General features: G+C 35.0%; 2 long non-coding RNA genes across 2 annotated transcripts; both read left to right on the plus strand.

Moving 5' to 3' along the window:
* The first annotated feature begins 534 nt into the window (after nucleotides 1-534).
* On the plus strand, nucleotides 535-4,991 carry LOC135086498 (uncharacterized). Its single transcript, XR_010260508.1, has 3 exons — nucleotides 535-699; nucleotides 802-942; nucleotides 4,791-4,991. It is a non-coding gene; the product is annotated as an uncharacterized LOC135086498 (long non-coding RNA).
* A 616-nt stretch (nucleotides 4,992-5,607) lies between these two features.
* On the plus strand, nucleotides 5,608-6,943 carry LOC135086581 (uncharacterized). Its single transcript, XR_010260532.1, has 4 exons — nucleotides 5,608-5,679; nucleotides 6,131-6,190; nucleotides 6,275-6,373; nucleotides 6,806-6,943. It is a non-coding gene; the product is annotated as an uncharacterized LOC135086581 (long non-coding RNA).
* The last annotated feature ends 8,167 nt before the right edge of the window (nucleotides 6,944-15,110 follow it).

Consider the following 15,110-nt stretch of genomic DNA (forward strand, 5'->3'; position numbering starts at 1 on the left):
GGATCCAAAACACAACATTCGGAAAATAACATTAGATATCATCAGATATTTTTTTTGTGATTTTTTCTTTACAAAATCACTGTCGATTCCTAAAATTCACTAGATCTAGTGACAAAATCACTACGGTGGCAACACTGGCCATAGTACCTCAATAATCTAGTTTTCAAATCAGTGCGGTCCAACAGTTCGGAGTCGAAACTTAGACCATGGTAGTAAAACTAGCTCACTTGGGATTTCTTAAAGGATTCGGAAGGAAATGATAAACGTTTCACTGACAATCTCTAATTCGTAGTAAGGATAACAAATAAGTTAGAAGAATCATTTATTGACTAGAATCATTGTCAGTCTTGTCCGTTATGGTATTGCCGTACCACACATAATGTATTTTTTTTTAAATCAGTGAACCGCAGCACAAAAATCACTTTTATTGAAATCGTATTAAAAAGTATATCGTATGTAGGTATGTTTATATTCTTATGTTTATGGAATAATAAAGATTGAAAATATTATCATGGCCATAAAGTTTACTTATGTGTTATCGTCAAAACAATGAAATTCTAGTTATGACTTTACACAGGAAAAAGTTTTTATCTTTAATAATTTCATGTATTTGTTGTGTTGCTCGCGCGAATATTTCCAGCGATTCGGATGATAGCAGTATAAAAGAAGCACTAGTTTTAGTTGATTTACTTAAAACAGGTAGGGACTAGAATGAATTCAGTAAATCACGATTCGTGCTTCTGTGATATTAGTAATATAAGTCAAACTGTTCGTCTTGGAAATGGTAATTTACCTTTAAAGAATACATCAAGGCTTTACGGGAAAATGTCGCTGGAATTTATTACGAGGAGAACAATAATACCATTTTTGAAGATCAGTCAACCTGTGCAACCACAACGATGGGACCGAACTTCAATGACAGCCAAGGCAATAATAATTTATGTAAGTTTTTATAATTTACTTTCATTTAACCTCCCTAGCTAGCTAGTCTAGTTTGTAATTAAAACTAGTACACGTAGTCTTTCTAGAGCACGGGCGGTTTTAAATCAGACTAGGTAGGTAAATCTTTTTCTTTCGCCTTTCACCTTCCTTCGTTTATTTCAATTCATTACACCATAGGCGTACCCAACTTCTGGTCAGATTTTTTCTTGTCAGATTTTCCGCTGCTGTTTTGTCTTATGGCGTCTAGTCTGCCATTATTTCCATCAACTAATACATAGCAACGATATATTTTTGATTTTGTATGTCTGCTCTTTATATTTATTCTAAAAAGGTGAACATTATACATCTACATGACACAATAGGTATGGTCTAATTGCCGCAAATGGTTCTACCTTAAAAGTAACTTTCAAGGATCTTCAACAAAGCTGATTACGACGTCTTCCGTGAAAGAATCACCATATAGGGTAAGTCCGGGATATAGGTATGCCCACTTTATTATTTTAGGCATATCTCCTTATTAGGAGACAAAAAATACGCACATGATTTTCATATGGGCTCTGACATCGGTCGTTTATTTAATCAAGTTTTTTTGTTTTTGAAGTGTAATCTATAAATAAACTGTATATTTGGAGTAGAAATTAAAACTGCATACCGGGATATACGCCCCAAATGCCGAATATGTGCCCCAGGCTATATTTTCGGTAGGGGATTGATGCCTTTTGCAAGAAAACTAACATTTTATTCAACACTATTATTTTTTCGTTATTTATTGTCAATTTTCAAAGTTCACAAAAACAAAGTACCAAAAACAAAACAAATTAACCCATAAAATTAGGTACTAGGTAAATTAGAAATAACGTAATCCTCATCTAGGTAATTACATTACCAGAGGCATTCTAATTAGGTAAAACATTAGAAAGATCCATCGGATGAAGCAATTGGTATTCCATGTCTTCTGGATATATCATTGACGCTAATTTGCCTATCTTGTATTTCTTCCTCGGTCCAAGTAATGACACGCAGTTGGCATTTTCAATCTGAAACATATAATAAACATTAAAATATAGCTATGGATAGACGCCTTTAGGGGCATATATCCCAAAATTTATAGGGGCACATATCCCTACTCGCCTTCTATAAAAAGGAAGTCAAATACTAATATTTTATCATTAAAATTCAACTGATAACAATTTACACACCCTACCCTTTACTTAGAAGTTAAAATAAAACAAACTTACTTGTTACATCCAAAGTTTTAGAGGAATGAAAATCACGCCTGCTTATCTTGTTGCTGTCATTATCGATACTACGCACAACCACACGTGCCAGTTTTGTAGCAGTTTGTGGTGTGGGGGGAGTGCATTCATATTATAAGACAATCTCATACTCGCGCACCTTAGTATTCACGCAGTCGATTCGAGACCTCTATCCCGCTTGGGCGTATATCCCAGACCCTACTGTTTACGAATTTTATGTAAAGTAATATTTATGTCAATTTTTATGTAAAGTAATATTTATGTCAATTATTGCTAAGTCTAAGGTGTTGGTCAAAACAAAATTTTACTTTGTCAACATACAATAAATTATTATTAGTTATTGAAAATAACACCATAATATTTTTTTATTATTTTTTAACAAGAAAGGTAATTAAAGTTCTAAGTGGTATCCTTCCGTTTGGCCAAATTACTTTTCGCCAAATTTCACTTCGCAAACAACTTATCGCCAAAGTTTCATTTCCCAAATGAACTTTTAGCAACTGTACTTTTCGCAACTAATTCATTTGGGCAAATTTTCATTTGGCCAAATTTTACTTGGCAAATGTTTATAATATAGCAAATGTTTTATTTTGCCAAATATTATATCCCAAATAATTTGTTTGGTCAAATTGACACTTCACATACTTACCTACCGTTACCCACAAATCATAAGGCACATGATCGTGGTTTACACAAGAATTTTATGTAAAACAAAGAGATTGCAAAAAATAGTATGGTTGCAGAAAGTAGGTATTGCAGAAAATAGTAGGTTAGGTTAGAACAGTGACCCTTAACGCGCGAAGGCGAGCGAACGGAGCGAGCGTGCCGCGGCAGCGGCCGCCGAGCGCTAGAATCACCTCTATTGTTAATGAATCATTTGGAAATTTCGATAAGAAGAATGAAATATGAAAATTAAATTAGAACAAATTTTATTTTAACTACCCACTAAACAATATAACAATACTATAATAATAACAAAATAATAACCACAAGCTAATTTGTATTCCATTCTATGCACCAATCAAATTGTTTTGTAAATAATAGTTTATCGTGAAATATTTTTGCCATTTACATACTTTGCCAAACAATAATTTTCTAAACAATAATATGCCAAAAATAACATTTGCGAATTAAAAGTTTGCAATAAGTTGTTTTGCCAAATGAGAATTTGCCAAATGAAAATTTGCGAAACGTTGTTTGCGATGTGATAATTTGGGAAACGTTTGTTGGCCAAACATTAGTAATCCGTCGTAAGTACGTATAAAATACGAGGGTGGTCTGAAAAGTTTCCGACCTAACATAGATACAAGATTTTTTTTTCTTAAAATTTATTTTTATTTTTCTACATAGTCTCATCTACAGTAATTAGTCGGCGCCAAAACTCGGATTTGTTGCGCCTAAACTGCGCCAACAGAGCATTGGAAATGTTCATTCGAACACGTCGTTGGTCTGACGTTAGCAAACGCGGCACCCAACGCGCGGACAGCTTTCTCATGCCTAAATCTTGATTTAATATGTGACAAACACGTTCTTTGGACATTTTCATTGCCTCTGCTATCTCTCTCACTTTAATTCGGCGGTCGTCTAACACCATTTGGTGAACTTTAGCGATGTTATCGTCAGTAGTTACAGTTTTTGGACGTTCCGAACGTTCATCATCTCCCAAGCTCTTACGGCCACGTTTAAATTCGGCTGCCCAAAATTTTACTGTGGTAAATGACGGTGAAGAGTCCCCGTACACAGAATCTAACTCATCTTTGATTTGCGTAGGGGTATTCCCTTCCAAAAACAAATATTTTATGACAGCTCGATACTCGATTTTTTCCAATTTCACAAAAATACTCACATCGACTCACTCAAACGACTTTCAAATAAAAACCGCGCGTCAAAAATGGCTGAAACTTTGAAGTGTTGCTGTCAAAAGATGCACAATTACATTCTCTGACTTTAATTGATGTGTGCTGCCATCTTCACGTTGAGGTCGGAAACTTTTCAGACCACCCTCGTATTTGTGTGCACTGAGCATACAAAATCCATTTATCGTGTGGTCATGACTATTGCGCGGTTTACTCAAAAGTTAGCACATAAAGCCCCATTTACACTTTTGTTGATTTTATTGATTAGGCGAGTTTATACCTTTTCTGCGAGGGGCAGCTGTCCTCCCTGTAGTGACCGAATTTTTGTAGGCCTTCAATATATGCACCTCCTACAGGACTTGCTTATTCTTTTTGAGGGGATTTTTGGCGATGTTAAGTCGGTGGACCTTCAAGCTCGGGAGTACTAGTTGCAATCACTGCAATGTATCGTGCGTTTTGTGCTTCGCTGGTGTTGGATTTCCCAGAGGTTTGCTTAGTGCTCATTTCATATTATTCTTCTCGCAGGCAGCAGCATAAAACTGTTTCACTTTCCCTTCCTCTTTCGTTTCTTGAACCATACACCATGAATGAATGCTATCAAGCTATCCTTTTTTGTTGTTGTTACAGCGGAATACCTATAGATAATTTAAACATTTTATTATCTATCTAATACGAGTAATACCTGTTTCATTTTAAGCGCATTGAATTGAATATTTTGTGTTACAATTTATGGCAGTAAAAAGTGCAGAAAAGCGTATCAAGGCAGCAATACCGCAACATCAAGACTTGGGTTGGACGGAACATTACACTGGTCAATTGACTTCACCTGTACCTCTGTCAACCCTGCCAGGTCCTCATATAACTCCACCACAACAGTTCCAGTATGGTCTGACGCCACCACCTGAATTACCTTTTTATAGAGAACATTTTCAACGATCTTACAGTAAGAATTCTTGTGTACCTAATAAATTCTGCAATGAAATTTGATAATTTGTGCATTGAAATGATTGATGATATTTTTCAGAACCATTCAGGCGTCGAATACCGAGAGATTACTACTATTATTACGGTTTGTACAAACGTGTCCAAAATAGGTTATAATATACGATGTGACATAATGTTTCAAATTGACATATTTTACTTCTAGACCAACGTTTTAATCCTGTTTATGGTAAGTGATGCAGCTAAAGAAAGAACTGAAGCTGGATTTAGTTAACCACTAGAATAAATCTATCGGCGTTTTCTACATCGAATGATAATTTCTTACTTTTGTACGATTTCTTCTGAATTGGGCAATTAAATGTTCAAATTCATCACTTGGCTTGGTGCCCAAACTTCGATGAGCATACTCACAGGTGAAGACACAGAACTTCAAGTCTAGTTTACTCTAAAAAAAATTGTCCCGCATCTGCCATTTCATGGTATGACAGTATGATTTTTGTCGAAGGTGGATTGTGAATGTGAACTATTCGCGATTTCACTTAATTAATGTAATTTGTGTTTGAAAAAAAATACACCTAAAAGTATTTGCTAGTTCTCATTAGTTTTTCTTGTAACACTTATTTTACCTACAGGGAGACGCTCAGTAAACTTCCCTGCACACTCACGGAGAAAAAATGTAGATGGTACGTGTTTTAATTTATATGCTATCAGATTATTAAAACTGGCTACTTTGAACACGCTCACTGCGGCAAGCTTTTTAGAAGACTTTTCGTCGGTGCTATATCGGATCTATTCGACCCTTCGCCTAACTTTCCCGTTCGACTTAACCAGGAGAAATAATGAGAATTCAATGCGTTTATCGGGTTTATTAGACCCGATAAAAGCACAAAACATCGGGTTGTAAGGACCTGATACGTTTTTTTTACAAATATTTACTGTTTGACGAGACAATTGCATTTAACAATGTTTATTTCTTTCGTATTACTGAAAAGTCCGAATATATCCATCCCACACCAGCATTTAGCGAGCATTATTTGCGCCGCACCGAAAACTAGGTACATAGATGCACGTGAGGTCGATTCGACCCGATAACTCAGTGAACGTGTTAATAACTTCTGAATAATTTTATTCCAGAACTACAGAAGTTAAGATTCAATTACGATGATCCTTTTGGAGCACATCCCAACAGTTCAGGTAATAAACACATCCTGTTGTGATGGAGTCAATATTCATTGAAAGTAAGACTCGTTTACTCACACTCATTAATATTTTGAACAGCTACTAAAACATCGGTTGAGTCTTCTACAGATTCTGCAACTAATGAACCTAGTTCAAAAAACACAAGCCCTGAAGTGTTTTCTACAGTGAACAGTTCAGGTAATAAACACATCCTGTTGTGATGGAGTCAATATTCATTGAAAGTAAAATCAATCAAAAATATTTATTCAGTTTAGACCAAAAGTGGCACTTATGAACGTCAAAATATGGTAAATAATAAAAAAGAAAAGGTAGCCCTTATGGGGCACTTTACATAATACAGTGTGAGTCACGATAAAGTGCACATATGAAATTAGGTAAAACTAGACCTATTTTTATCGACAAAAAAGTCGCACATGATTATAAGAAAAATAACAACATATACAATAACACATATCGCAAAATTACAAGGATTAAATCTATGTAATTTTTCGAGAAATGGGTCAGGCCCCTTTGAATCCATAGATTACGCCCTTAAAGTTTGATCACTACATGCCCGGACACACTGTATAAACCACCTCGTTTACTCACACTCATTAATATTTTGAACAGCTACTAAAACATCGGTTGAGTTTTCTACGGATTCTGCAACTAATGAACCTCGTTCAAAAAACACAACCCCTGAAGTGTTTTCTCCCGAGTCTTCGAGTACTAGTACGAAACAAATTAATTCTTCTTCAAGTCTCCCAACTACAAGTAAGTATTGCAAATTGTGTCAAATTCAGTCTGGTTACAAAAGTCAATTAAAATTTTGTTTAACTCCTATTGGAGTAATGGGATCATTTGGACATCTTCTTTATCTTATAGTTATTATTTTCGTCTCTGAATCTATGTCTTCAGTAACCGATTCTTTACGATTATTTTATTGACTTTTATAGCACTTATTATTATGTATATTCTTACAAGGGGCCATCCATACATTAAGTCATACTAATTTCATTATTTTTAACTCAACCAAGCTGTTTTCATCTCCTTTAAATACCAGCCACTTCGTTATCGTTTGGGGTTTTTAATGTCAGGAATATTTATTTAGTCAACATTATTTTCGTCGAAGCATAATGCATCATCGTCATCATCCAAACAAAGAATTTCCCTGGCAGCAGGCGTCTAGCAGCAAAATAATTGTTTTTGAGTTTTCTTTAATAGTTCTAAGTTCGTGTTTCGTGTGTGTTATTTCATTATATGTTATTTGCTGTCTGTATTGCTTAAATTTAATCATCATTTTCAATGAATTGTTTTTTACGCTTAACGATCGTTTTTAGGGTTCCGTACCTCAAAAGGAAAAAACGGAACCCTTATAGGATCACTTTGTTGTCCGTCCGTCCGTCTGTCAAGACCCTTTATCTCAAGAACGCGTGAACGTATCAAGCTGAAATTCACATGAAATACTCAGGTCTATTGTCCCTTTAAGCTGTGAAAATATCAAACTTCTAAGCCAAGCCAATCAAAAGATACAGCCGATTATGTCGATATTTTCAACAAAGGACAGTGCCAATCCATGTATGGAAATTGGACCAAGTGCTGCCCAGAATGAAACCATAGTGCATTTTGTTCCTCAGGCCAATACTAATTTGTAAACCGGAGCGCACTGAAATCTATCCCTGGAGTTAAGAGAAAAAAAGTTTTTTTTTTTAAATTATTTACATACAAAATATCATCGATGTATACGTACTACTCATAAGATTTCGCGACTGTGGCATTAAATAACACTTGCTATGTTGAAATTAACCATACTGCATCCGTACACCTTACTTTAGTACGACTTCGACATTATTTATGAGTGATCAAGCGCTGTTGCAGTAGTTTGGTTACTTGACAGAAATTAATTATTTCCGAAATGGAGCCAGAAGTTTAAGCTTACAATAACTTCAATAATCGATTGTAATGCATCAATAAATTTATTTTTTGCAAGGATAGAGAAATAAATCTTCTTGCTTCATTTTGGAAATAATGAATTTCTGTCAACTCTAGATCGTTTATAAAGAATGTGTAAATCGCACTGTAGTAACGTGTACCGTGTACGGATGCAGTATGGTTAAGTTCAACTTAACCAGTGTTATTTAATGCTATAATCGCGAAATCGTATGCGTAGTACGTATACATCGATGATATTTTGTATGTAAATGATTCAAAACAAAACTCTTTTTTAACTCCAGGGATAGATTTCAGTGCGCTCCGGTTTACACATTAGTATAGGCCTGAGGAACAAAATGCACTATGGGTTGATTCTGGGCAACACTTGGTCCAGACCCTGGCACTATCCTTTTCGACACTCGCAAAGGAATCAAAACCTACAGGATAAGTACTTCCCGTAAACTCAGAATCTTGAAATGGCAATGCCAGATTTTGTATGGAAAGTGGCGTCTTTTTTTTTTCGCGCGGCCATCGACCAAACTTTGTTTTTTGATTACAAAATAGTGTAATAAACCAAACTTACTATGACATGTATACCTCTAAACTCAGTCTGAACTGAGTTACGAGCATTAGAAGTTTGATGATTTTCATACTAGATTTGCTTTTTGTGCGCAAGTTTTGTAAGAAATTGCAACAAAATATTGCGCTATTTTTTTATTGAGCTGATTCTGCTCCATACTGATGTCTGGAGCCTTTAATGGATGGTATTGTTTGTTTACACATACAATCTCACTATTTTGTTGCAATTTCTTACAAAACTTTGCGCGCAAAAAGCAAATCTAGTATGAAAATCATCAAACTTCTAATGCTCGTAACTCAGTTCAGACTGAGTTTAGAGGTATACATGTCATAGTAAGTTTGGTTTATTACACTATTTTGTAATCAAAAAACAAAGTTTGGTCGATGGCCGCGCGAAAAAAAAAAAGACGCCAATTTCCGGCATTGTCTTTTGGCATAAAGCATTGTCATATAATGCAAATATAGGAAAAATTGCGAAAATTACATTTTTTTAGTTATATAATATAATAAAAATATTTTAATAAAATGAAACTTACTACCTTATTTCTCACGAACGAATAAAGGTATCAAATTGAAATTTATACCAAATACCTAGATCTATTGTCCCTTTAAGAAGTAAAAAAATCAAACTTCTAAGTTAACGCGATCAAAAGATACAGCAGTTTATACCGACACCTTAGACGAATTTCCGTCACACGCTAGGGAATCAAAACCTACAAGGTACTTCCTGTGAACTCAGAATCTTGAAATTCGGCACGAAGCAACGTTATATAGTACAGATAAAGGAAAAATTGCGAAAATGATAAATTTGAAGTTATATAAAATTTAAAATATTATTTTTGCTTACATGACATAAAATATTTTTTTAATAATTATAAACTTACTACCTACCCTTTTTCACATGAACGCGTAGAGATATTAAAGTTGAAATTCATATCAAACACTTCTTAAATCTAATTGCCTCTAAACTGTGAGAAATTCTAAATCAACGCAAAAATTCAAAACGCTGAGGTAGGTACCTACCTATAATGCAAATATAGGAAAAATAAATAAATAAAAAATAATCATACCGCATATTTTGAAATTCGCCACTACTCGCAACGGAATCAAGTAAGTAATTTGATTTAATACGTCATAAATTGTAAACCGCTACGTTTGTACGGCGGAACCCTCGGTGTGCGAGCCCGACTCGCACTTGGCCGGTTTTTTAGGGTTTCGTAGTCCTGACAAGGAACCCTTATAGTTTCGATAATATGTCTGTCTGTCTGTCCGAGGTTTTGCTTGGAAACTATTGGCACTAGAGAGCTGTAATTTTGTGGAGATAGTATATTAATCACGGTAAAATAAAATTTTGAAAAAAAAAATTTTTTTTAGAAGCCTTGGTTATTGACCAATTGGCCTTTGGTGAGATGTCTTGGTTCTTGTACTGCTGCTAGACTAGCTTCATTTTTTCCTGAGGTCTTCTTCTTTGTTTACCTACATCTTCCGGGTCAGAGATTTCTTATGCTTCATTTCTTATTTCTTTTTGTCGTAATTTAATTCACTCCCTTCTATTTCTTGGATAGTAGATGTATAAATTTTAGTTCCGTTTATCCATAATCACTGAAAAACTTGATTTTCTTGTTTTTTTACTAAATTACTCCGTCGATAACTGTATTTATTTGTATTTACATACTGCACATAACTAACTTATCTAATTATTTATTTAGTTATTTTGGTGTTTTAGAGATTGAGACCATAAATAAGAAGAAATTGCCACTCAAAGCGAAGATACCGCCGGCGTCAAAAAAAGACCCAATACGAGAACAAGTCGCTGCTGAGCTAGCTAATGAAGTAAAAAATAATAACGATCGCACATCTTCAAATGAACAAAAAAGCACTACGACCATAGATAAACCCACGAAGGAAGATAAGAAGAAGCTTGTTTTTAGTAAGAAATACCAGAACTTCCAATTTGTCAAAACTACACTTAAAATCCATTTAGAACGTAGTTCTAGGTACCCGATACCATTTCCTGAAAATCATGCGTTTTGTTTTACCAATCCGAAGAGTGCTTTATGTAAAACGCAAATTTAATAAAAATTACATCAAGGAGAAAGTACCTAATAAAAAGATGTTCTTGTATTTCCATTGACTGGAGGTAACCTACTTGAAATCGACATTAAAATCGCCTATACTAAATGTATTATTCTATGCTTTATTTCCTCATCAATGTGATAAGACACAAAAAGCTCACGGCAACAAAAGTCACCCGTGCGCGCGAGCCCTATGAGTATTTTTTTGGTTTAAACTTAACTTTGATAAATTTTCAATGACATGAAGAAATAAATAAATTAAAAAGAAATCATGACGAAGATCTCTTGGAATAGATGGCAAAAAAAACTCACACATATCAGTGAGTCACAGTTCAGGCTCAGTACCGGCACAGTGCGTAATATTCTTTCATACAGTTTCTATGAACGCATCCCCACTTGTCAGTGTCAGTGACGATACCCGACACAGTGCTCTCAGTGTCAGTGCCGACACCGGCAATCACAGATTATTCGTTGACGACGATATTTTTAATTTCACTGACGCAACACTGTAGCACTGATACTGAACTGAGCGGACACTGTGACGGAACTGTGGCTTCACTGATATGTGTGAATCGAGCTTTAAGTTCGTCCGTGATTACCGGTGATCTCTGAATCTCTGATGATTATTTATTTTAATGTAGCCGACCACTCCTTTGGCGATCTTGCAAAGAACTTGTCTCCTTATATCGTTTGATAGTGTAAAATACACGAAATTACGGTTCACACCAAAAGATTTCTCCTCACGGAAAATCTCCATTGGTTTATAGCGAAATCACGGTCGCTCGTAATTCTTTGGTTCCTTCCTTCACGAGAAAATTGACATAAATTAATTTGAAAAACAAAGAAATAGGGTCAACCAGGGTAATTGTAAACACTGAATTTTTTTATGGTACCATAATTTAAGTTTTATGTTTTTTTTTTTATTTACAAATAATATAATAAAATTATATGTATTACAATAGTTGGGCGTGTAATCTATAATATTGGCTCTGTGCACGATTACAGCGCCAACTAGCGTCCACAACTTTGTGGGCTCTGTAAATATATTCCTTGGCTCTGTCACATTGACATTTAGGTCGTTTATTTGTGAAAAAATATCGAAATGAAAAAATAACAAATATTTTCGACTAATAAATTGTTGTAATACCACGATTTGGGTGGAAAAAAGGTTTTGAAATCTATTGGTCATTCAAATCAAATGAGGTAAGTCCGAAAAGTGTGTTTAATTTTGATTGTGTCAGGGTTTGTTTACTTTATTTATAATTGTAGTTTTACAGTAAAACAAAAAGAAAAAGCTACTTTAACGGTTTCATTATATAACAGTAAATATATTTAAATGTTCCTGTATCGTTAGTAATAAAATAAATATCGTTTTCAGATCGAAATGAGTATTGTTTTGAAGACCGGGTTTGTGAGTGTTACAATATCAAATTCCAACCACAAACCGTATTTAAAGGAAAGTTGTTGATATTGGCTGGACAAGTCCTAGATGTAGAAGAATTAAGAACAAAACAAGGGCAGAGTTCAATAATTCACGCTCTCATCATTAAGGCAAACATCTGTGCACAACAACTACTGTGACTCATTTTTGTACTACCACGTTGTATAGTCTAGTTATTTCCAAATTGTAAACGGCTATTAAACCAGCCCTATCGAAATACAGTCCACTCTTTTATTTAAGTTCCCAGTAGGACCCTTTTCATGCGATTAATTAATGATATTAAAATGTATTAGGTAGAATCGCTTTGCCATTGACAGATACATCTGATGACAGAGCTTACATTATTTCTACTTTTGACCACCATGAGCGCTGCGATAGATTATGTTACCCCCACCTAGTACTTCGCACCCAGCGAATACATATATGGTTATTAAATTGATTAGTAAATATGATCTCTGTTTCCTGTCGCTGTTTACAATTACCCATCAATATTTTTACAAATTAGGAATTTTGGGGCAATTGGAAACATGCAATTCAGTATCTGTAAGAGATACAGCTTATATATTCACTTAATTATGATGGACACTTAATATAAATCTAAATAAAGAGAAATCAATCTAATTCCTTATCAAGGGGGTAATTTAAATTTCTTTGTGTTGCTCCTTCGATTTGGCAAAGAAAATATCTGGGTAATTGGAAACAAAGCAGTCACTTAGGGGTAATTGTAAACAATTTAAAATTAATTGCAAAACCTTTATTGTGAAATAAAAAAGACAAATTTTACATATTTCTTAATATGTATTTATTTTAAATCAGTGTTTAAGCCCGTTCAAATGAGGCCGTCAGCGCAAAAGTGGCCTAAGCTTGAAAAATTAGTATGGAGATAATGACGTTTTAATTTTTATGAATTTAAATTGAATGCATAGTAATTTACAGGTGGTATAAAATGTAATAACTCAATTAAATCTTTCTTTTTCTTATCACTTATGACACGGCCATCAGGATATAAAATGTTTTAGGTTCTGGATAACAGCAGAATTGCGTTTCAGATCAACCTCATCAAAGAGTACATCAATATTATTGGAGTACTTAAAAAAACTTGAATGGATGCATTTCATGAAACTTTAGCCATTGAATTTTCAGCCATTCGACTTAACCTTTGCTAACAGAAACTTTTCTGTTTGTTATGTTTCTTTCAAGTGACTAAGTGGAAAAAAAAGATCTTTCGTCATAGTAATGGTTATGAATGGTCTTGTTTTCCGGGCAGCCAAAATCACTTGGTTCCAATCTTGAGGAACATAGATGTTTTTAAAAAAACGTTTCCGTTTTTCTACAAGACCGAAAACTTTATCACAACTCATATACGAATGGCCACTTACTAAGAATTGTGGCTTCGTAGGCAAAAATAATGCGCGCAAAAAGAATGTTTACAACGCCATCTCTTAACTAAGAGTGAAACTAGGGATAGGCCGCTTTAGCATCAATTTGGACAATGGGCAAAATGGTACCCGGCTCCAATAGGTATGCTTCTAGTGTCATTTGAAAGGTCTTACCAAGACGAACAACTTTTACTATGACCACCAGCTTCAGATCTGGTTGTGTTCGAAGATAAACATACTTTTTTGCAGAATGGTACCCGGCTCCAATAGTTATGTTTGTAGTGTCATTTGAAAGGTCTTACCAAGACGAACAACATTTACTATGGCCACCAGCCTCAGATCTGGTTGCGTTCGAAGATAAACATACTTTTTGTGTAATCGAAGTATCACACGTGTCCATCGTATGGTACTTAGGTTATGCGAGGCATGAATTATTTATAGGGATATTTTGTGAAATAAATATTTTTATTTGAAGAACTACTACCCCTTATTAATAAAAAGTTTTTTTTTTTTTTTTTTTTTTTTTTTTTTATGTGATAGGAGGCAAACGAGCAGACGGATCACCTGATGGTAAGCAATTGCCGTCGCCCATGTACACCCGCAACATCAGTGAAGTCACAAGTGCGCTGCCAACCTTTTAAATCCCATTCCCCCCCAATTGGGCCTCCGGTATCCTCACTCACTCGGCGAAACACAGCGCAAGCGCTGCTTCACGCCGGTTTTTTATGAGGCCGTGGTATCACTCCGGTCGAGGATGAACCATGGATTAAAATGACATTTCCATACCAAATGACAATTTAAGCCAGAGTTCAACTAGGGTGTAACTTAATTTTATTAATAAAGGAGTTAGAGTTTTATTACTTTTTAAGGATTTTATTATGGGTTGCTAAAGCGAATAAACCCACAAGACCCAATAAGTCCACCCACAAGATGGACCGACGACCTCATAAAGGTAGCGGGAATACGCTGGATGCAGGCTGCAACCAACCGGCCATTGTGGAAATCATTGGGGGAGGCCTATGTTCAACTGGACGTGCTATGGCTAAAATGATCATGATGATGATGATCAAGAATCAAGGGCTAATAGCTTGGGTAGTTCGTCGTAGGTATAATCCTTTCCTTTTCAATGCTTCTTTTAGTTATATTAATAGATTGTAGTCATAGTACAAACTCGTATACACGGATGATTGAGTTATACTTTCTTATAATACTTAGTGGAATTACTGCTTTCAAAACGTGAATTAGAACTGGCCCCATAGCAGATATTTTCCTACATCTAAAGGCCTCTTGAAATATATACTGGTTATGGCTATTGGAGCCGGTACCACTTTCCATACATTTGTGCCCATTATCCTTTATTAGGTTTTGAATAAATTGCAATAGATAAGGACGAATATGAAAAATTGTGGGTTAGGCCACTTTTGCGCTGACGGCCTCAAATATTACGTCAATTGGCTTTTCGAATTCTTTCTCCTCTTAATATGTATAATGCGAGGTTCACTTACAATCCCTCAAACATCATCATAATA

This window comes from Ostrinia nubilalis, chromosome Z (genome assembly GCF_963855985.1).
Source record: "Ostrinia nubilalis chromosome Z, ilOstNubi1.1, whole genome shotgun sequence".
NCBI classification, from domain to species: domain Eukaryota; kingdom Metazoa; phylum Arthropoda; class Insecta; order Lepidoptera; family Crambidae; genus Ostrinia; species Ostrinia nubilalis.